General features: G+C 45.5%; 1 protein-coding gene across 1 annotated transcript in view; it reads left to right on the forward strand.

Annotated features, from left to right (window-relative positions):
* The window catches only part of CCDC129 (coiled-coil domain containing 129), a 93976-nt gene that overhangs the window by 72918 nt on the left and 9604 nt on the right, over nucleotides 1–11454 (forward strand). The gene's annotated exons all lie outside the window — the stretch shown is intronic.

The raw sequence follows: 11454 nt of genomic DNA on the forward strand, positions 1-11454 counted from the left end.
ATTTGCACTTCCACTGTCCTCAGGGTGTAAATTATAACAGTTTAGGTTCTCTTAAGGCATACAGATTGTATTTTTTTAACTGTACCAATGTAGTTAAAGCTAGTAAAATGCCTAGTATGAAAACAGTTACCAATTAAAAAAATCATAGCCATAGTCCAAACTGTTTTAGTGGTGTACATCAGGCCTTTGACTCTTTAAATTAAATTAGATACATTTTAACTCCTTCCTGTTTATCAATATGTCAACTGCATCTTTTATCCATTGTTCTGAATTTAAGCCAGTGAATCTGTGCCCGAACGGGTGAAAAGGCATTAATTTAGACTCAGGTTGGCCCCATAGTTTTGCTTCATTGTTCTGGTTATAGTAAAAAATCTATTGACAGTAGGAGTGCCTACAAATGTAAAAAGAAAGAAAGGTTTATAGCAAAACAAGTCACACTAAACTGGTGATGCGAAGTTTTGAAACCAAAGGGATAATTTATGGAGTCAGTAAACTTATGACACTTACGTATTGTATGGCATGTTTCTGTTCTGTTTATTTGAAGATACAGAATTCCCCCATTTTAGTGTTTGTGAATGTTGCTATATACTTACTAAATAAAGTTGACAGCGCATACATCCCAGTCTGTACATTAAATTGTTCACTGATTTTGATTTCATTCAGTAAAATGTATATGAAATCATAAGGCCTTAATTTTCAGGAAGACCAAACACTCAAAATGATGAATTGTGACTACTCAGCATCTCAAAATATCTGATCTAGGCAGAATAAAGAACATTTTAGCAAACCTAAAAATTTGCTTCCTATCAGAACTATGTGCAATGTTTGTAACAAAAATTGACAGCTAGGAAAAAGTCACCTGGTTTTTTGCTTCATTCTAAGCTTGAAATTGTTGAGAAATTGTTCACAAAGCTTTCAAGGCAAGCTGGGCTGGTGAATATTTTTGTGTCCTGACTAACTTGTAACATTTCAGCACAAACCCAGGAAGACTTGATGCTTTCAAATGAGTGTAGTTGTTTTCCCTTGGAGGTTCATTTGAGTTTGAACTCAAACTCAACCTGCGTTTTCAGCACAAACAAATGAAAAGCGAAGAAAGTGATAACATGAACCCTTGTAGAGGGAAACCGATGAGTTTTGTGCTGCTGTGTCATAGGAAACGGAAATACCGTGGGACATTTTATTTCAGCTATTTGTTTGAATGCAATGAATGTACCAAGATTCCTTGAAATTGTCACAAGATGGCAGCATTTCTATATGCTATGGATTAATAGGAGTCCATTGACATTGTTTGACTTTTGTTTTATTGTTCTTGTGCTAGTTAATGGTTAGCCATAATACTTTTTCAATAATTCTGAGGCTGGAGAAATTGAGGAAACTGACTATACATTACCCTGTTATCCAAGATCTCTTTAAACATAGAGACATAACAGTGAAAAACCTGTGACTGTATAAGAAATTTACTGCAGGACAAAGGGGACAGAGTTTTAGCACTCAACATAGTTAACTGCCCCAATCTTAGCTGGATTAAGTGGAAGGTAAACCTCAGGAACTGAACTGTTTTTCATGGTGGCCTAATGACTGTTTATGAACTTTAAAGGAGACTCTCTTTGGTTAAAAAACACGGCAATAGCTGTAGCTTTAGAAGCAGAGCCCAGGTCTGCACCCCAAGCCCTCTCCCCCAGACTGAGGCCTAACCACTATGCTACAGAGTCAGGCTCTATCTTTTTCGTTCTCCTTCTGGCTTTGTGACTGATATTCTTGGGTGTCCAATGGCCTAGCATTAACAGGACATTCTCTAGTTTAGTGGTAAGGGCATTCTCTTGAGGAGGGGGAGATATGAGTTTGAATCTCAGCAGGAGGAGGAGGGTCTAGAGGCCAAATATCCCACTTTCTGGATGAGTGCTCTAGTCACTAAGTTAATGTGGAAAAGGTGGCCAGTTTCACCATGTAAGGTGCCTATCATTTGGAGGGCGACTAGGCGTTCTAGATCTCAAGTCAATAGAGGTGCCTGAATAAGCTCCTGAGAAGTGGGAGTTCAGACAAATGTAAGTGCTTAGCATGCCCTAGTGGTTACCTCTAGATAACTCTAGGCTTTCTGGACTTGCTTTGTTAAGCATCTGTTTACTTCAGTTTTGCTGGATAAAGAACCTTGGTGCCTAAAGCCAGTCAAAGTGTCCCTCCTGGAACAAGCGGGTCTCAGTGTTAGGTGTCCCAGTGACAAAGTATAGGCACATGTATGACTAAGTTGGATCTGGTCCTAAATGCCTAGTTGAGCTGGACCTAGCAAAGAAAATTAAAGCAACTAGCAAATAGTTCTTTAGCCATATAAAAACCGAAGTAGGAGGCAAGAAGTGCAGTCACTGAAACTGAAGAAGGGGTGGAAGTTAAAGATCATTCTATTTATAGCTCAAGTACCAAAAGAATAGCTTGCCTCAGTCTACAATAAGGACAAGGCTGCATGTGAGGGTAATGGTATGGTACCTAATAGGAATTAGGATAGGATTGGATAGGATAGGATAATAGAAGTTACTACATATGAGCTAGAAGAAAATTAGATTGCTTACTGTAATAATCAAGGGGGCCTAGATAATCTCCATCCCTGGATACTGCAAGGAATGGCCCGTGACACCAGCTCCGGGATAATTTTTTCAATTTGGGGTGGTACCCTATGACTAGAGAATAGCAAAAATAGTTCCTGTATTTAAAAAAAAAGTGCGGGGAAAGACCTGGGCGATGATAGTCCCATGTGTTTGACCTAATACTATCTGAGAACAGATTTTGAAGGAAAGAATAGTCAAATAGTCATGGAGGAAAACAGGATAAAATGCAATATTGATTTATTCAAGGAAGATCATGTCAGACTGATCTAATATAGTTCTCTGAGAGGATAACTGACTTAGAAAACAGCAGTGCAGTGGACCTAATCTATTTAGATTTAAGCAAAGAATTTGATACTGTGCCTCATGGGAAATCCTTAACCTAGGAGAAGAACGTGGGGATTAATACTATAACTTTAAGGTGGAGAAGTAGTGGGCTAAGTGGGACACTATGGCTGTGTCCAGATGGGGGTGGACATTTGGTTCCCTGGGGACAAGTGGCAGGGACACACCCCCTGCCACTGCTGCTTGTCCCCGGGGAATGCCCATGCCATGCACTCTCTGGCATGTGGTAAGTTACCCCGGGTAGGGTAGGGGAGGCTGGGGCTACTTTTTTTCTGCACAGGTTTTTTTGACCCTGGGATCTCCCAGGGTCAGCCCCGCCACCGCACTGCAAGGTGGCAGTGTGGCTAATGCCTTAATGTGCAGTGTGTGGTACTGCAGATGGGCTTGCGGTACCACATACTGCATGGCCACACTCATCTGGACACGGCCTACATTAAGTTTTACTGAAAGGGAGTTCTTCTGTTATCAGGATAACACCAGGAGGATTTGCAATTGATATTCTTAAGGGAAAGTCTTAGGTTACGTTGTTTTTAGTATTTTTTATTACAGACAGTGTAAGAGGCAGACATGTACTTTTTGAAATTTGTGGATGACACAAAGTTGAGAGGTCTCACCAATACTGAAGAGAAATAAATGATCAAATAGGAAGAATTGGATGATCTTGTGGACTGGAATAACATAAAGCACATGCAATGTAACAGTATAAAGTGCAAAAGTGTTCACTTAAAAACTAATACCAAAAACTTCAACTATAATCTGGAAGCAAATAGGTTGGAGGTGACAGAGGAGAAAAGGGACATGGGCGTATTGGATGAGCTGCCAGCATGATACAGCTAAGAAGAAAACTAAAGTAATTCTAAAATGGGGGGGGGGGGGGGGGGGGGGGGGGGGGGGAGAGAAAGGAGTATGAGTATTACACAAGACTGGTATGAGTATTACACAAGACTGGTAATTGTTATCTACAGTTTTGGTTGCCTATGTCAAAAATGATTCATTTAAACTGGAGTAGATGCCAAGAAGGGCTACTAGGATAATTGGGGAATGTAGAATCTGTTCTGTGAAAACAAATTAAAGCAGGTTGATTTGTTTAGCTGAGCAAAAGAAGGTTGAGAGGGGATATGATTATTCTTTAGGAATACATTCAGAGGCTGAGTACCAGGGAAGGGAAGAACTATTTCAGTTAAATAATACTGGCACAAAATCAAATGGGTACAAATTAGTCCTGGATAAATTTAGACTGGAAATGAAAAGAAGGTTTCAAAGCATCAGAGGAGTAAAGTTCTGGAAAGGCTTTCTGAACAAGGTAGCCTGGGCAAGGAGCCCAAATTGCTTCAGATACAATCTGATTATGGAAGGGATAGTACTATAGAAGAGGGGTGTTTTTGAAGTAGTGATTCAAGCTTGCAATACAAGACTTGAAGTGTTTGGCATTCTCCATGAGGTAGCTGAAAGGAGATATGATTACAGCAGTGGTGGCCAACCATTTTGGCAAGCATGCCACATGTTAAACCCCACCTCTTCTTGAGCACCTGTCCCTGAATGGAAGGACTCTGGAGCATCCAAACAGAAGCAAGGGGGCTGTTGTCTGTGGCCACTTGGAGCTGAGCAGCAGCAGGAAACTGCTCAGAGAGGAGGTGTCACTACCAAGAGCTCTGGCCCTGTAATCACTCCAGTATTATACAACAAGTGAGGATCCAAAGCCTTCAATTTGGCTGCAATTGGATGTACCCCTTGCCCCCCGCTTCCTGTTGCAGAAGCATCCTGCTGCCTCACCACTTCACATTGCCAGAAGGCTTGTGTGACTCTGTTTACCTCCCTAGCCTGTGTGCAGAGACTGAAGGGTTAAGTCCCAGGTCTGGCTACATGCAGCTGGAGAGAAGACGGACTTTTAGCATACTTTTCAATAGCTTTGTTGACATATTAGCAAAGGTGAGATAGATGCCCACCACCCTGGCGGGTGGGGACATAAATATGACAAAGGGAAGCAGCTGTCAGCTCTTGGCTAGAAGAGTCTGGGGACTGGGAGATGTGGAGAAGTTTTGGGGAGCTGCAAAGACTAGAAAGGAAACCACTGAGTATCTTTGTGGGGTGCTCAGGGATCTGCAGGGTGAATTGGGGATGGAGGGACTACTTAACCCCATTGGCGGGGACATAGAACCTCTGTCTGGGGGGCCTTCATCCCAGTAAATACCTTTACTAAAAAAGCTGTCTGCTGTGCAAGGTAAAGTCCCTCTTTCAGGAGTGGAAATGGATGCTAGCTTCTTGATTGAAAGTCATGGAGAACTATGGAAGGTGAGAGATGAAAAGGCTGGGATTTCAGATTGGGAAGGAACCTGGATTCACCCTTTCCTCCAACAGCCAAGCCTGGGCTGGCTTCAGGGTCTCTCTCAGAGACCAGACAAGGGTGCAGCAGTCCCAAGTAAGTGCCCTGCTGGAGGGTGTTCTGTGACACTTGGAACCTTGGGTCTGGTTGTAACTGGGGGCATGTGGGAGGGCTCAGTGTGGGGTGGCAGCATGGGGCTGCATGAGGGGCACCCTGCTCTATTTTTGGGGGGCACCTGCCATGGCGGACTTGGCAAAGTGATAGAAAAAGTCTCACTCTGGACTACATGGATTCCAAGCCTGCTGAGGGCGTCCAGGTCCTGGTTTGGGACTGCCAGGCTGTAATTTTGTGTACAGAGCAAAACTCCCCTGCACCTGAAGTGTGAGGGGGGGGGGGGGGGGGGGGGGGGGGTGCTGGAGGGTGGAAGCAAAGACCCAAGTGCTGCTTCTTCTGTGTCTTGTACCCAGCTCCTACTGACTCACAGCATTGAGCTTACTCCCCTCTTTTCTCTCCTACCTTCCCTCCAGCTGTGTGGCATGAGCACTTCCCTTCCCCTGCATCCTTCAAATGGATAGTGGGGCTCCTGCACAAGGTCACTGGCGCTGCAGCCTAAGGCTCTTCTTGCCCAGCCCCTCCAGCTAGGATGAGTTCACAGTAAAGCAGCTAAGTGCACAGCGGGTGCGATAGGCCCTATCACCTTGGCCTCCTAGCCAGGGCAGCACTGTCCTGGTAAGTTGCAACACATCTCTCCAGCCCCAGACATCTCAGCCCTGTCTCCATGCAGGTGCCACATGCAGTGGCTGAGTTTGTGGGAGGTACCCACAGATACCTCCCCCATATACAAGCATTCACACTGTAATCCAGGGGTGTCCAGCCGTGGCAAACTCAGCCACTGCATGTGGCACCTGCATGGAGGGAGGTATGTGGTGGTATTGGACTTGTTGACTTTGCTGATGGTGAGGAAAGGTCTGATAGCAGAGGATGAAGCTAGAAGAAAGGAGCTCTGAATGGCTTCCTGGCATTAGGGGGAAGTTGAGCATTGGACGGGTTTTATGTTGAATTAGTAGGCATGCAATATCTGGGACTCCTGAAGTGAATTTATGTGTTGGTGGTCTTCTGTTGTTTAGATTACAGACATTTAGGGGGAGGTCTCTGTGGGTGTGGAATGTGGTATGAGCCAAAGCAGATGCTATTATGGAGTATTTTGAATAAATATTTATTATATAGCTGCCTGAAATTGCAAGGGACTGGACTCTATGTCCTGGGTGGTCCCTTCTAGCCCTATGCTCCTGAGCAGAGATGTGCTAAATTCAGCACTTGTCTGAAGGCAGGCCTGTGAAATTCAGTCCCCACTTCTCAGAAAAACCTGAATACAGGGTAGTCTGTACCAACAAATAGCAGTGGTCTGCAGGATGCCCTATAAATCCAAGCCATGTGACCAGCCCTTCCCCCGTCCACACTGTGCTCCTTCCTTCTTGTCTGTCTTCTGCCTGCCTGCCTGCCTTGAGGAGCCCTTGTAGGCAGCTGGCTGTATGTGGAGACTAAACAGCCTTAAGGGAAAAGGTTACTACAGCCTGTCAAATTTGCATCCTTCATGGTGGAAGCCCTTGTACCCACCCAGAACACTGCTCATATGAGCATGTTTGTAGTGGAGTGAAACTGGAGCCATTGTGGACTGCTCTTCAAGAGTAGCTCAAGTCTCAGGGAGCCCATGCTGAGATCTCTTAGAGGATTTAAGGTGGATTTCAGGGTATCCTATAACATGCCCTTTAAGAGGTCAGGGGTGGAGGGGAGCAAACAGACAATAGATTTGGAAACAAATCTAATGGTTTTGGCTGACCTGATTTTGTTGCTGCCCCAACTTGAAGGGAATTAAGGCAATTTCATTCAGTCAGAACTTGCTACTGTTACTAAAACACAATCTTAAATATCATCCTGACTTACAACAGCATGACTCCAGATTTATGCACAATTATTTAGCATTAGCCTTTGGTTAAAATGAATACGTAGACTTTGGAGCAGTGGCCAGAACCCAGGGCAGATTCCCTTCCCTGAGCTACAGCTAAGCTCCCTCTTGCTTAGAAAACTGTCCTTCTGGCTCCATGATGCTTTCATTCCCGGCTGCCAGGTGGCTGGGCAATTGATGGTCAGGAGAGTTGGGGATAGGAGTGAAGGTGGTATGCTCTCATAGCTTGGGGCTTAGGGCTTTCTGCTGAGGAAGAAAAGGTATGGATTCCACCCCCATGAAGTTCATAGTGGCTTAGAATCAAGGCCTCCTATGTTCTGGTAAAGTGCCCTAATCGTGTTGCTATCTATGGAGGAAGAACTAGTTCCAGGATGAAAAAGCTGCTCCTGAGACATGCATATCTTATGCAGGCACAAGGGAATCGCATTCCAAATAGAAGGATGTATCTTGGCCCAACTGACAATGAAATCTTGGAGTGAGCGGACAGCTATGTTCTTCCTGCTTAACTGATTGTAGCAATTTGTAGAATAAGAGAACTAGCACAGAGAGGTGCAATCACATCATTTTTTCAGCTAGGGGATGGCTAGGACTGGTTTCAAAACTTCCTCTTGAAATTTCCTGTAGGATTTGCTTATACCCATCTTTCTGGTGCTAAAGAAAAGTACTGAAGACCACGTTGGTACAGAAGCAGGTTGTTATTGCTGTCTGGAAGATGGTTACAGTTACAGGTTTGTGGCTAACCAGTTTGATGTAAGTAAGTCAACTGTTGGGGTGGTAGTGGTAGAGGTTTGCAATGTAAGTCTGAAAGTTATTTGCCTGTGGGTTGATTGCATCAGGCACAAGACAGCTAGCTTTCAGAGAAAAATATCACAGGTGTGCTTATATTTTGTCTTTCTTGGAAGCAATGGCAAAGTGCATGTCACTTGGTTCTAAGAAGATTGGGCATAGATATACTTGCACAAGCTTGGATCTTATTTTGTCCTAGTGATGTTGTCATCCATGTATTTGGAGCACCCAGCCTATCCTAGTCTGCTATGGCTTATGAGGCCATACCCAGACAACATGGGGGCTACACAGAACATTAATTTGACTCTTGGTAGTTGCAGAATGGTGACGGTGTGTGCATTTGAAAGGCTGAAGGCAAGATAGTGCTGTCTCTAAACTCATATGAATAGCAGCACACTCTGGTCTGTACAGTTTAGTGTAACAAGCTGCACCCTGCAAAACATCAGAATTTCCCTTTACAATTATTCTGTGACCCTCTTCTTTGAATTGGCTGTCAATGTGCACAAAGTACTTTTTCCCTTCAGAAGTTTATGGACTATGGTTGGGGTAAAGCTTTTAGTTGTGTCTTTCTGCATTAGGAATTTTGAACTAATGAGGTGCTGGTGGATTGTGTGGTTATGCTTCCCCCAATATTGTACTTTAAAATTATTCAAAGCCATAACTTCCCCTTGTATTAAAACTGGGTCAGACCAGTGGACAGAACAGTAAATATTTTTTTTAAATAACCCACAATATGCAAGCCATAGGAATCAAATATAGCAAAGAAAAACAAAGGGCAAAGGAAAACAAACAAAATAAGTGAAGGTGCACTGCAAAGAAAACCTCAAATACAGGAAGACAGTGCAGGTGTCATTAGTATGGTTGGAATATTTTGGCTGTGTTGGTGAAAGAAGTAAGGTTTATTTGGTGATGTCTTTTATTAAACCAACTGTACACTTGGGAGAGGTATTGAACAAACTTTCAGGCACACATGTCCTTAGGCATGTACTTTCAGGCATGCAGATGCCCCCATGTAGCGTGGGGCAGCAGCACCTGCTGAGTTCGGGCTTTTTTTTTTTAACAAGTGCTGGGAGCTGGGGCAGGTGGGGCAGCCATTGCTGGGTTGGGAGAGGGGTGGGGGATGGGCCTGGCCTGTACGATTTGGAGATTCAGAGATTCGGCAGTAGCTAAATCTCCAATCAGATTCAGCCAAATCGAATCGGGACAGTGATTTGAGTCACTGTCCCCCGAATTGGCTGAATCCGAAGTGAATACTCACTAGGCCTGTGTGAGTTGGTAGTGATCCGATCTGGCTTCCGGGCTGGCTGCTTCAGATGGCCGTGATCTGATCCAGAGCTCCGGACCGGGTTTCCGCCTCGATCTGGCTGAAGCAGCTCCGAAGCTTTGGAGCTGCCTCGGAGATCCGGCCGTAGGGTATAATGGGGAATCAATGAAATAGCTATAACTTTGTTGGGTTTTGTCCAATTTGGATGTCAAAGACAGTAGACTCTGCAGAGAGCATGAAGCCTTCCAAGTTTCAAGAAGATGGGTGTAGGGGCTTGGGGGGAACTGTACCCCAAATTATTGAAAGCAAAACTCATGTCACGTCTAGGCATTACAACATAGGGTGGTGAAAACTGCGGGGGTGGTAGCCTACGCTGAGGCCACAAAGCCTGCCAAGTTTCAAGGAGATCAGTGCAGGGGTCTGAGGGGAACTGTACCTCAAGCTGCAGACAAACAAAACTCGTGCCATGGGTGACACTGCATGTGTTAAGGCGCAGCGGGGTGACAGCTGCAGGGATGGTGGCCCCTGCTGAGGCCACGATGCCTGCCAGCTGTGGAGGAGATCGGTGCAGGGGGGCTCTGGGGCCCTGCACCTCTGGGTGCTGACAGGCAAAACTTGTGACATGGGTGCTTGTGGGACTGACTGTGTCTGTCATTGGGCAGTTGATTGTCTGTATTGATTCTTTCCTCTCCTTAGCCTGGTTTTGTAGGTGCTAATTTATGGTAATTAACTGGCTACATTAGCTAGGTCCTAATGCTAGGACAGCTAGGCTGTGTATTGAGCTGGTCCCTGAGTGAATCATGATCGATTGGTAACTGGTAACAGAGTAGCTTAGCAGTCAGGCCTGCAGTAGTTTCTCCCATGCCCCAATCAAACCCCTGCACCGATCTTCTTGAAACTTGGCAGGCTCCATTCTCTTTGCAGAGTCTACCACCCCTGAACATTTCATCCAGATTGGACAAGAAACAACAAAGTTATAGATATTTTATTGTTTCCCCATTATACCCTATGACCGGATCTCTGAGGTAGCTCCAAAGCACTTCGAGAAGCCTAACGAGGCCAGCGCTTCGACCCGGATGTGCTGCTTCGGATGCCAAACCATCCGAAGCTTCTCCAGATCCAAAGCTTTGTCCGAAGCCTCATACAGCCATAATACTCATTGCTTTGCACAGGCCTAATGCCTAAGAGGTGTCAGAAACACATTGCTTCTAGGGACAACTGTCAGGGCTAGGGCTCAGAATATATTGCAATGCACAGGACAGGCAGGCAGGCTGGGGATTTTCAAGAGGCCCTGGTACTTAGTGAGGATCAGAAGCAGGATGGAGAGACGCAGGTCCATTTGTGGCAGTACTGCAAACAGTGCAAGGGCCTGCCTTTGCCCCAAGATCAGTACCAGCACTTACAGTAATATCTGGATAGATTTTGGATTCTGCAGGAACTCACACTTGTCCAATACCATTGAGACTTGTCACAACCCAGTGATTTTTGGTGCCTCGGCACAATGGGATTTTCTTGCCACATGAGAGCCTCTTGCACAGCGAGGCTTTTGCTGCACAGAGAAACCTCGGTGCAAGAGAGTTCCCGCCAATTTGCAGCCTTCTTTGCAGGGTGCATTTCTTCTTTGCAGCACAGAAATGCATGGTGCAAAGAGTTCCCGCTATTTGAATTCACACGTGGTGGCTAGTAATTGGCTTGCTGGCCGTTTAAAAAATTTGAGTGACTTCCGCCCAAGTCGAAGAACTTTGAGCACACTGCAGAGTGCCTCTAAAGAGATCTGACTTGCGGCTAGCTGATCGATCACCTATCGATCTTTCTTCCCATCGCCGAGCACAATCCCAGACGTACCCTTTTCCCGCCGGCTTGACTTGCGGACAGATTGACTGGCTTGGGCCCCGCCAGCTGGAACAACTCGTGTGGTTGTTCAGACGACCGGACCACCTGCAGTTGTGTCTGCTTCTCCATTCACCAGCCCGCCCTAACGTACGACCAATTTCTAACTCAACTCGAGTCGGCTCTGGCCGTCCGAGACATGGCGACGAGGATGGGATCTAAGGGCACGGTGATGGAGATGAATCTGATCGGGTGCTGCCCCTGGCGCACCGGGACATGCCACGTAGAGAATGCAAACGATCTATGGGCGCATATCGCTTACCACCAGGCGGTAGAAGGGGAT

The sequence above is a fragment of the Alligator sinensis genome, unplaced genomic scaffold (genome assembly GCF_000455745.1).
Source record: "Alligator sinensis unplaced genomic scaffold, ASM45574v1 scaffold86_1, whole genome shotgun sequence".
NCBI lineage: Eukaryota > Metazoa > Chordata > Crocodylia > Alligatoridae > Alligator > Alligator sinensis.